This window comes from Protomyctophum parallelum, assembly GCF_964188405.1.
Source record: "Protomyctophum parallelum genome assembly, chromosome: 20".
NCBI classification, from domain to species: Eukaryota; Metazoa; Chordata; class Actinopteri; order Myctophiformes; family Myctophidae; genus Protomyctophum; species Protomyctophum parallelum.
In genome coordinates this window covers 36,749,398-36,761,897 of record NC_139718.1, presented here as the reverse complement: position 1 = coordinate 36,761,897, position 12,500 = coordinate 36,749,398, and the positions used below count along the sequence as shown (strand labels likewise).

Sequence of the window (12,500 nt, the reverse complement as noted above, 5' to 3'; positions counted from 1 at the left end):
ACCGTTGCATTGTATATGGTTTATAGCCAAGGCTAATTTCATTTGCCAGTCCCTGGTTAGACCTTTCTATACAAATGTCTACCTACTACTACTAAAAACAATCCGTTACAAAAAATAAATGCAACAAAAGCAATAACATTCCCAAATTGTTATATAATATAGCATATTAGTGTTCGCACCTCTGGCCCGACTTCAACCAGAGTTTATCCTAATCATTAAATATTTTGAGGTCGGTTTGTCTTTTTATTTCAGTTGGTAGGGCATTCCACACAGGTGTATCCCATTTACTGAATAAGACGACTGACCAAATGTGGTGTTATACGCTTTGCTATACCTTGAGGTTGCCCTTGTGATCCTATCTGGTCCTTTTACCTGAGGACAGAGTATACCGCTGGGGCCAGATCATGAACACATTTAAAAATCTATTTGATGAAACGAATTTAATGAAACTGTAAAAACCAGGCATGCTGTATTTTCTAAGGACTATGCAATGGTGCTGTTTGTATCCATTATTTGCAGTGCTTGTTTATAAAGTGAAGTGATAGGTTTGATGATTGACTGTGAGGCCGGGCTCCATGGCATGCATAAAACAGTTGGGCTGCGAGCAGTGGTATATATTCTCTGGTTCAGGTTCGTTTTTAGAGTCATGCTTTTTTTATGTGTTTATCAATTTTTTGTTGAGAGTCAAGGATGACATTTTAATTCTGAATCTATTTGAATGTTTAGCTCATGATTTTCTCTCCTTCTTATTGAGAAGCTCATTGCTATACTGTCTTTGTTAGATTCAGAGTTAGGTGATTCCTTTTAACCCATTGAGACACATCCTCCATTTCCTGGATTAGTATCTCTGGTGCTTCACAAGGGGTAGCCACCGGTACATACAGTATTATGATTGTGTCATCTGCATACATTTGGCAGGTAGTGTTTTTACAGCAGGTTGGCAAGTCATTTATGTACAGGCTAAAGAGCAAAGGCCCTAACCGCATAGAGCTGTGAAACAACGCCATAAAACCGGACAAAAACACCAAAAACGGACAAAATCTGCAGCGCGTGCGTGCATGTGGGTGGGGCCGGTGAAAGATTGTCCCCCCCACCTTGGTAGCCACTAGCCAGAGTTACGTCGATGATCCTGTAACCTGTAACAGGCTTTCAATCAAGCCCCCAGCCAAGGCTCATACATACTCCAGTTTTTGGTGATAGGTTATCACCGTTTTAGGTGATAGCTTATCACCTAAAACGGTGATAAGAGTTGAGGCCATCATACTCGCGTTGATGTCCTTAAGGATTGACCCCGCCTCCCTGTGGTTTACCCAACTTCTAGACCAATCAGTGAACGGGGTGTCAAAAGACTTGTCTGATAGTAAAAACATTGAGATGGGTCTGTGTCCGCGGTGATAGCTGATCATCACCGCGACTGACGTAATGGTGTAGTTTTCCAACCCTTTAAAAACTACACTGCGGTGATAACCTATCACCAAAAACTGGAGTATGTATGAGCCTTAAGGATATCCAACGTTGAAGCTGCCACTACCTACTGGTGAAATGTGGAATTGCAGCACTTTCATGGAGGTGGACGGACGTTCATCATGACGTCACGTGCGTAAGCCCTAGCTAGGCTAGGCTAAACCGCCGCTCGCTAAAGCCATTTAGTTATAATTATACGTCCGGCTGCTTCAAAACGCCACTGAGCAACTTCTATTGGAATGAATAGTGGGGGGGGGGGGGCTTTCAATTCACCATATTCACACGGCGACCATTTTGCTATTAGGTTAATGAAATAACCCCGCCCAGGCAGATGCTCGAGAGGTATCCTAACCAGATGACCGAACCACCTAAGCTGGCTCCTTTCCAAGCGAAGAAGCAGCGACTCTACTCCGAGTCTCTCTTGCGTGACTGAACTTCTCACCCTATAAAGGAAGATGCCAGCCATACAGCGGAGAAAACACATTTTTTTATTCTTTCGGTCAAGACCCACACTCCTCTAGAACCACAAACTGCAAAGCGATTGGCCTGTCGAGCCTGTCAGTCGAACAGACCAGGAAGTGGTGAATTCAACATCCAGCTGAAAGGTTTCTATGGCCTGAAACAGAGTGAAGCTACTACACACAAACACACTCACATTAACCATCTCATTTGGTGCTATTTGAAGTGTTAAGTGCTTCAAGTAGTGATCCACAGGGTAGGATGTTAGAGGTGGTGGTGTGTGTGTGTGTGTGTGTGTGTGTGTGTGTGTGTGTGTGTGTGTGTGTGTGTGTGTGTGTGTGTGTGTGTGTGTGCGTGAGAAAGAGGTGTTAAGGTGGCCTACTGCACCCCTCTGTAGTATTCCGCAACCTGCTGCTAAAACTTTTAATTAACAAAACGTGTGTGTGTGTTTCTGTATGTGTATATGGTGGTACATACAGACATATGTGTGTGAGGTGTTGTTCATACACATTCCCATTAGCAATGCGTGCGTGCGTGTGTCTGTGTGTGCGTGTGTGGTGTCATGACGTTACAATCGCACTAACGGGCCACCATTCTGTTAACACCCACAATCTCACATGTCTGGTGTGCACGTCGTGTGTCTATGTGTGTGTATACCTATACATACGTGTGCATATAGTTACGTGTGCGTGCGTCACATAAGGGAGCAGTGTGATAAAGTGTGACTGTTAATAATGACATAATAGACCTGTCCCACGCTTGCCATGACATCAACCCTACACTGGAGTGAAATGGAATTACTGTACACACACAGTAGCATGCGTGCACGTGTGAGTGTGTGTGCGTAAATGGGTGCGTGCGTGCGTGCGTTCCTGTAAGTGTATATGCATGGCATCATGTTTGCTTGTTGACTTTGAATTGTGTGTGCGCGTGTGTGTGTGTATGAGGGTCTGTATTATTGCACGTAAGAGTGTGTGTCTTTAGTTTATTTGTGTCTCTCTATGTGTGTAAGCGTGTCTGTGAGTCAGTTTGTGTTAGTCAGTGAGTGCATGCATGCAAGTGTGTTCGCAAAGAGAGAGAGAGAGAGAGAGAGAGAGAGAGAGAGAGATTGGAACTGTAACAGGCAGCTTGCTGTTGAATTAATTTCACAGAGCAAACCAACAAAAGCTATTATTCGTCCCGTCTCCCACAACAACACGTCCAGCCTGACCCAATCATTACGATATTATACCATCATGCTATAATATAATATTATTATCCACACATCCACACATGTCCGGCTGTGCAACGAGGGCAACTGACAGGGAGACAGGATTTTACAGCTGTAGCTACTGTACGTTATCCTCTCTGCGATTATTCGTTTTCTTTTGATAAATCAAACAATCGCAAAGCAAAATAGCATAATTAATTTTAGTGCTGCACAATTAATCGAAAAAAGATTGAGATCTAGATTCAGACATCTATGCGATTTCAATTCACTTTAGTTTTTCTTATGTTTTTTCTACAAGCGTGAGACTTTGAGAGGCGTAAGTCAAGCACTTTCATGCTGTCTGTTTAAAGCCGTAGTTGGCTCCAGGTGTCAGATTTTGAATAATGTTCAGCAACTACAGAGTAGGCTACAGACAGATATCATATATCATATCATATCATTTTACAGGTGTAAAATGGTGTTGTCACATTCTCTCTCCCCCTCAGTCTGTGACTCCACCATGGCCACTCCCACATTCATTTCCACCACACTGCAGTCCCATTTACACACCTGTCTTCAACTCCCTCGTCAGCCACCTGTGAACACTTTGCCAATCAACCTGCTCCTATAAAACTGGACTCTTCACAAACTCTCATTGTCAGTTCATAGTTTGTTGTCATGGTTGCTTGTCTGTGGATTCCTGTTTTGACTGCATTGTCATTCTGCAATTGCCTGATTCCTGCCTACTACTTCCGTGTAAGATCTGCCTTATTCTTTATTAAATACTTTATTATCTACTTATCTAATACTTGTTTGTTGTTACTCTGCACTTGGGTTCGACTCTGTCTACATCCATGACAGGTGTCAGGTCAAAACCAATCCACATATACTGTACTGACAACACATCGCATTTGTGAGCATGTGTATCTGCTAATAAATTACAAATAATTATTTCCATTAACTGTTGCACCTCTACAATATATACTTTTACAGAAAGTAGCAGATCGACAAGCGATTTTCAGCTAAAGCTTTCCCAGAAAACTGAGATCACACCAGTATAGAGCCCTGAGGGACTCCGGTCAAGCATATGGGGATTTACAGTAAGGGCTATATCTTACGCCACCCCTTAACCCTTATCCCTAAACTAATTTGCCATTTCTTACTATTTAAAAAAACCTTTTACGTTTAGTTCAAATGGACCGTTATAGATCTTTAACTCTTGAGAGCATAACATTGTACTCTCTAAACATCTGCATTACTTCATTTTGAAGGAGTGGTTAAAATGATGCTGACGCTATCTTAACTCATTTGTCTGGGGACCCCCTGAAGTAGGTCGAGAGTAGCTTAATGTCGGTATGTCAGTAACACTGCGCTACAATGCGCTATAACCATGGGAGATGGATTGCTGAGGTGGAGCACCACACCTACCATCAGCTCTCGGTACCGCACTACAAGCCGCACCCAAGCCGTTCTACTATTACACTGGGTTGGCGTTGCCTGGGATCGAACCAGTGAACTTGTGGTCCAAAGGCAGGAGCTCTACCGACTCTAGCTACCCGGACACATACCCTGGAACCCCTTCAAGGACCCCTGGGGGTCCCCGGACCCCACTTTGGGAACTACTGCTCTAGAGTTTAGATATCGCACATCACTTATGACTAACACCGTCTCAGTAACAAACAATCATTAGTCCTCTGTTGTCACTGTAAGCGTTACTTTTGTCATGTACGGTAAGTCCTATAAGCTTCATTGTCGAGGCTGAAATCCTTAGTGTTACAGCAATTTACAGTTTGCTGTTCGATAGCTTAAACATTACAATATTTGAGTGCAACCTAACACTCAAGGAGCAAAACCTCAGCCCAGATGTACTGCACACCACTATAAGCACGCTCTCAGGCTCACACTTTTTTACAATTTAGGCATTTAGCAGACACTCTTAATCCAGAGCGACTTACATTAAGCAAGAACAAAAAGCATGGCAATGCATCATATACATAAAAACATGAAACATGCGTAAGCTAAGAATATAACAGTGGAATATATCTATATAATGAAACTATAACATACTATACTATCTATATTCTATACCATATTCAATATACTACAAAGTGCTATGACTACATAAAAAGCAATTCTAGTGCTGTCTACATAACATGCTATAAGTCTGTATAAAATGCTATCTAAGTCTACATAAAGTGCTATCTAAGGGGCTATAGGGCAAGTGCTACGGGCCAGTTGCAACGCACACTTGCAATGCACATTGTTTAGCAAAAAGAACACTAAACGCACTTCTCGACATTAGACATAATAAAACAACTAAATCACTTCTTTGCCATCATTTCAAAGCAATGCCTTTAAAAAAAAATCACACCTGTGTGAACCGAGTGGTGCAATTCCCCTCTCTCTCTCTCTCTCTCTCTCTCAGCACTACCACTCTCTCTGTTTCTGGCACCCCCTACTGGTATTAATAAATGCACGCACGCAGCATTACCCCACACGGACATTGCTGGCCATTGCTGGTTTCACGCATGCGCACACCACTCGTGCTCATGACGGATACATGATACACATGGACATTCCTGGTTGTAGGAGTGGTTGCACCACTCAAAAATACCACACCTACAGTGACCAATATTGATCAAACACTCACAGACACATGGGTGTACTTAAACCCCAGCATCCCCAGTATTGTGGGGAAAGCTTTTGCAGGAAATGCCAGATTTCCCGGACCCCTATTTGGGTACAGTTCGCTCAAATTGGACCCGTGAAAACCTCTAACGCAGAGGTTCTCAACCTGGGGGACCCCCCACATTTATTTTGGGGGGGTCCTCAAATTATAAAAAGAAAAAAAGAAAAAAGTTTTTTTTTTTCACCTGATTGGCTGGAAAATGGAAATTGAAAGTTTGCATAAACTTTCCTTAATGATTATATTTGGTTTCAGTATAGGCTATTTATTTATGATGTATTTTTTCTATATTATTAAGGTTATTGTAGTGGTCAATTTGTATTGGTGAAAACAGCCGAAAACGTTGAGAACCCCTGCTCTAACGTCAGTAAGAGGCACGTTATGGGCTAACTAAACCAGCAGTCTGGATAATTGGTAATCTTGTTTGTTTTGATCCAGGCATGAACATATTTTGGTTCAGGCATAGTATGATCTTAATGTCTGTGCGTGAGTCATTGGGATATATTGTGAGCCACACAGCCAGTGGAAAGAAACTGCTGACGTCGGCACTATTTAGCCCAATAAAAAAGAAAATAATAATATTGCTAAATGTACACACCAGAGATCTGTGCCGTCTGGCAAACATGCAGAGGTGTTTGGTGTGAACACAAGAAAACCATAAAGAAAGTGTTTTGAAAAATGTTTTATCGTGCAGATATGAAAGTCTATATTCAGTATGTATAGGGCTGCACAGACACTATGGACCTATGCAGACCGCAGCCATCTTACCATAATAAGTTAATGGAAGGGTGCTAACAAGGTGCAACTTCCCATTGACAGCCCATTCATCCAAACAGGAAAGACTTATAATCTGATTGTATCAAACTCACCAACATTGCAACTGTACGAAAAGCTTGAATTATCCTCTTTCTAGTGTTTGTTTAAAAAGAAAATCCACTGCAGACTATGAGCTACTTTCTTTCCTTGCAGGTGATTATTTTGTGTGTTGCCGTTTGGAAGTGCTCGGTGTACCACCTGTTTTGAATTTGCACATATAACGCAGGAGGCAGCAGGAGGTTGCTTTACTGAAAACGAGTGCTTCCAAATTCTGATGGCAAGATGGCCGCAGTCTGCAAATGGTCAATTAACCACTTAAACCCTATTCTTCGCTGGCCGGTGCACCCCAGGGGTCTATACTTGGCCCACCCCATTTTTCTCAACCACCAACATCTTCGCCGAAAATGCTCCGGTCTACAAGCTCACAGTGCGTCACTCACAACACGTACGCCACATTGTAAGCTTGTAGATCGGCTTTTCATGACATGCCCAGAAAAGGGACGTCCATGTGGTTATAGCGTTCTGCATCAGTTGAATCTTTGTGATGGTTTGGCTGACTGCACAGACTCTATTGATGTTCTGCATCAGTTGGTCCTCTCATGCAGTCAGTCCAACTCCATGGCTTAACTCCTTTCAGAGAACTCATCATTTAGGCCGAAGCACAATATTGTTATGTCTCCTAATTGCTCCATTCTCATGGCTCTGACCTCTGTGGCCCTATCAAGCACGCAACAAAAATACAATAACAGTAACCTCTTGTAACATGTTCCGATTGTATATTTGTCTTCCAGCTGCTACACAGAGGGGGGCAACCTGCCCAACCGAGGAGGCCTCCCATGAATGTACAGTATCGAGTGTGTTCGAGGAGGGGTAATTAACATTGGGTTAATTTCGACCTGCTGATATTAGCATTGGCTGACCGCTCAGTGCTATCTGGATAATGAGTGATGCAAACACACCATTGCATTTACATGTGGTGTTAACTATTTGAACACTATTTCGGGCATACATTATAACATAAAAAAAAACTGTCAATAGAATTCTCCCCCCAAAATATTCATAACTAAAGCTCACAATGTGATGCGTTGTGACCATAGACTGTAAAAAATATGGACAAAGCGTTCCCCGGGTCTAAAATGAAGCCTGTAATGATATGCTAATTCCTGATGTAAGTCACCATCTTTTGGTACCAGCTGGCCATTGGCTGGCTCCGTTTTGTACCAGCTGGTCATTGGCTGCCCAGACAACGAGGCGGGACTTCCCCCCTTCTTCTCCGTTGGTTTTTATTTTGACTCGAGTGGGAGGAGAAGACTCTTGAGTGGGAGGGGAATCCCGATCATAGACTGTAACGGTAGCCACGCCCCTCAGAACATACGCGACTTTATGGTCATTTTTTTAATTAATGGGACCATAATTTTCCAAAAAGAATATTATGACATTAGAAATGAGACTTTAAACTAGTGACTGGAAGAAGAAAGTATTCATGACCATGTTTATTAAGGTAATACAGTCTAGGTGAAGTTGGGCCAAAATACATGGGCCTCTATGGAGCTATGGGGCTTTTTGGGTCCAGTCCAGCGCCACAACAGGCCATTATATGAACTACCGATTTCAAATGAGGCTTCACGAAATATCTGGCTGACTGCCCCCCTGGTTGTGACCTTGTAGATCAGCAATAAATAAATAATGGAAATTGGGCTTAACCCATTTTGGGCGGGAACCCCTTTTGGTGTTTTAACTAAGCATTATGTTATACTTTACTATAGCTATTGGAAAGCTGATCTACAAGCTCATAGTGTGCCACCGAGTGGCGTGCTATGAACTTGTAGGTCTGCTATTTCTTTTTTAATCGTAAAAATGCGGCACAAATCTTTGAATATATATTCTTTCAGAGCGAACTTCACGTCAGGCCTAATTAATTGGTTATAATACACATTCTCGTTGTGATTTGTGATCAGATCTAAAATAATAGTGTTGTTTTTTTTTGTATAGTTGAATGTGTGCTGTATTACACAGACAGCAGGTTGGAGTACACAATGTCTTCCTCAGCAACAGTGGTCACTCAGGACCGAACAACGTCAGACAGAACGTGACTCATGTTCACGATGCCAGTCCAGTTCACACCTGGGAGGAGATCATGATCCAGGCAGAGACAGGAGACAGCTTAGTGGAAGCGTCACAATAACCGCATTCAACAGTTCATTTAAGAGGATTTCAAATGCAGCCACACCAGAATGTGTTTACTGTACTTACAATGTGGAGCATTTTAAAGTGTGTTCTCTGCATTCGAGAGTGAGCAAGTCCGTTTATGCGAGTGATCTGGCTGGACTTTCCACTGTCGCTCTAAAGACAGAACGTGTTTTTTTTTTTTTTCACAGGACATGCATATGCACAGATTCTGTTATTTAACCACTTAAACACTATTCATACTTTAGTATAACCCAAGGGGTCTATACTAGTCCCTGTTCTTTTTTCTCTATTGTACAAATCTCTTTGTCGAAAATAGCAGATCTACAAGCTCGTAGATGAGCTTTAGTTCGGCTAGTTCATAGGATTATCATTTAGCTAGTTTGGCCAACACTTCATGTTCGACACAAAACGCAGGGGGGGTCATTCCTGACTGTCCGAGGGACACATGTTCCCAGGGTCCACTTAGTGTTTGGTTAGGGTGGAATCCAGGGAACATAGGGCCCATGGGAGCATAAATATGCTCCCCAACTCAGGTCTGTGTGAAACCAGTTGGGAAGCAGTGAACTGTGGTCACACTGTTCAACAGAATGTATCTCTAGATGGACATAACCATTTTTCTATCTAACCAGAAACTAACGGCTAACAACAGCACTTGGGCAGCCAGTCTCCAGCTGTCAATGTTGTCTATAGACGTAGAGTATAGATAGTAATTAGAGGGTCAAGACTCTGGTCCGAAGCCTGAGATGTGGTTCTCCAACTGACTGGAGGGACAGAGGAGGACAAAATATAGGAAAAGCTGTAGGAGACAGTGTAGGAGACACTGCAGTATGAAGCTGAGAGGGAGACAGTGTATAGTAGTAGGAGAGACAGACAATTGGAGAGCTGAGAGGGAGACAGTGTTGGAGAGACTGAGGTGGAGATGTGAGACTTAACCACGACTGTAGCACTTTGCGTACAATCATTTCTAATCGGAGCAAAGGTATTCATTGTAACCGGCTGTACATTGGGCACTTCAGTTTGAATCATTGAAATGCCTCAAATTGTCAGTCAGTTGTGCGTAGGTGGTAGGTTACATTGAGAAACACAATGACGGCCGGTGAATTAATAGACTCACGTGGTCATTTTAAAACTGATGCAGAGGCGTGCTATACCCTTTGAGCTTGACGCCACTGAGAGACAAAGAATAAATGTTAGAAACGTCATTTTATCCTGCTATATTTAGACATGATATTGCTCCTGCTGATTGATTCCCTGAGATACTGACATTGTATCATTGCTGTCAGCGCTATCTCTATATTCTAACTGTAACAGTTTTGGACAAATTTGGTTTCCACCCGACAGAGACGATATAGGCCTACCTGCTCTCATGATAATGTTGAAAAATTTACTGTTTTGTTTGTACAGAATGGTGTAGTATATTCATACTGTTGTGTTCAGTTGGTTAGTTGTTGTGGCCTTCCCATTGCCTGAATGGAATTGGATGTGTGATGAGGGTGTCCTGCAACTTACAACATTTATTTACATGTTATACTGTATGGGGGTTAATAGTGACTTATTGTTAAGAATGATCTCACATTAGGATTTTCATCTCTTTTTCCAGGCAGCATGCATATAAAATGTAGTTTCACAAAATGAAATAAACATAATAAAAGCACAACAGTTGAAAACTAGAACTAGCAGTCCTCTGCAAGCATATGCAGGTGTCCAATGTGTTTGTTTAAATTATGAATTGCAATAAGGGAATCTAACTTTCAAATCCTTTTGCAGTGGATTCCAAGAGGACGGTGCAGCATAGATGAAAGCATGTTTTCCAAATTCACTTCTGCAACTGGACACAAGATACAATATGAGATATTATTATTGTATATTATTACATTATATGTTTTGTGATCTCAGATTGTAATGGCCACGTTGCTAAATGAGTAAAGTGCTTATAAATAAGTATGTTTGTAGCTGCACCAATGTGACTGTGACATGTGTTTGTATGGGCATGTATGCATGCATATATGTGTGTCTGTCTGTCTATCTATCTATCTATCTATCTATCTATCTATCTATCTATCTATCTATCTATCCTACTAGAGTGTGTTCTATCATGTATGTAGAATAGTGTATGTGGCTGTGAATATGAATCCGCCTATTGACCCCAATGCATCATAGCCTGTGGCTGAATGGACATACTGGAAATACAAGTACACATATTGAATATTCCTCTCTGTCTGTCTGACGCACACACGCACGCATGCACGCACACATGCATGCACGCACGCGCGCACACACACACACACACACACAGTGCATGAGCACTATCTGAACTCATACAAGCTCTCTCACTGCAATGTGAGGGGTTGTGACACCAGTCTTTTTTAACTGGTCTGTGTGCTGAGGACGCACGCACACACACACGAACGCACGCGCGCGCGCACACACACACACACACACACACACACACACACACACACACACACACACACACACACACGGATCACATCCTCTCTATTTATAATGATGCCATAATTTATACTTGACCGGCATGTGACTCATAGAGCCAATGCAGCCAAAGTACAGTATAGTATATGAAGTCTAGAGACAGAGGCTATTCCCACAAAATTCAAATTCAATGAATATTGATAGTGATATTATGATCTATGACGTTTCACACAGAATATGTGTGACAGAAACACTGATCATAAAGATTAGTTATTGTGCCAATAAATGCTGCTACTGATTGGTACTAAAAGTAACAATACAGGAAGGCCATCAGTGGACGAGAGCAGGACCCAATTGGCCTCACTCTTACACCAAGGAGGTCAAGAAGACACCCTGCAGTAGTCCTGACAGACCTAGACTACGCAGATGACATCAGCCTGCTCTCCAACCACATGGAGCAAGCACAGGAGCTCATGAGCAGAGTGGAGTCTGAGTGTGCCAAGGTTGGCCTACGGCTGAATGCCAAGAAAACTGAGGTGATCACCTATAACATCCAAACGGAACATCCACCTCTCACAACAACAGGAGGCACTGCTCTGAAGGAAGTCAATGACTTCAAGTACTTGGGCTCATGGGTCAACTCAACAGAGCAAGATCTAAAAGTGAGGAAGGCACTTGCATGGAGGGCCCTGAATGTCATGGCCAGTGTATGGAACTCCAACCTCCCCCGACAAATCAAACTCAGCTTCTTCTCCTATACGGCAGTGAATGCTGGACCCTGAAGCCAACTCTGCAGAAGGCTCTAGACAGGTGCTACACCAGAATGTAGCATAATATAGAGTACACATGTTACCAACGAGAATCTGTATGCCGGAATATTTAGGGTGAGCGACAAAATAGCAGCCAGGAGAATGAGACTCGCAGGACACTGCCAAAGACACCAAGAGCTCCCAGCCAGCAGACTGGTGCTGTGGGAACCAACACGTGGGCACCGGTCACGAGGACGTCCCATACTAACATTATGTGGATGTACTCAAGAAAGATGCAGGAGCGCAAAGCACCAACGAGCTGGCCAGGATGTATGGAGAACCGGGATGACTGGAGGCGACGATGGAGGGCTCGTCTGAGGACGACCTAGACCTACAGCTAGCTACAACATGAATACTAATGCATTCTGGACTGGCCAGTGGCCATATAAGGAGCATGTCTTGAGTGTACATGCAGGGCTTGATGATGAGGCCAGATGAACATATGGAATTTCAGCTT

General features: G+C 42.8%; 1 protein-coding gene across 1 annotated transcript in view; it reads right to left on the bottom strand.

Annotated features, from left to right (window-relative positions):
* Positions 1-12,500, bottom strand: part of prkd1 (protein kinase D1) — a 49,670-nt gene that overhangs the window by 36,001 nt on the left and 1,169 nt on the right. The window lies entirely within an intron of this gene.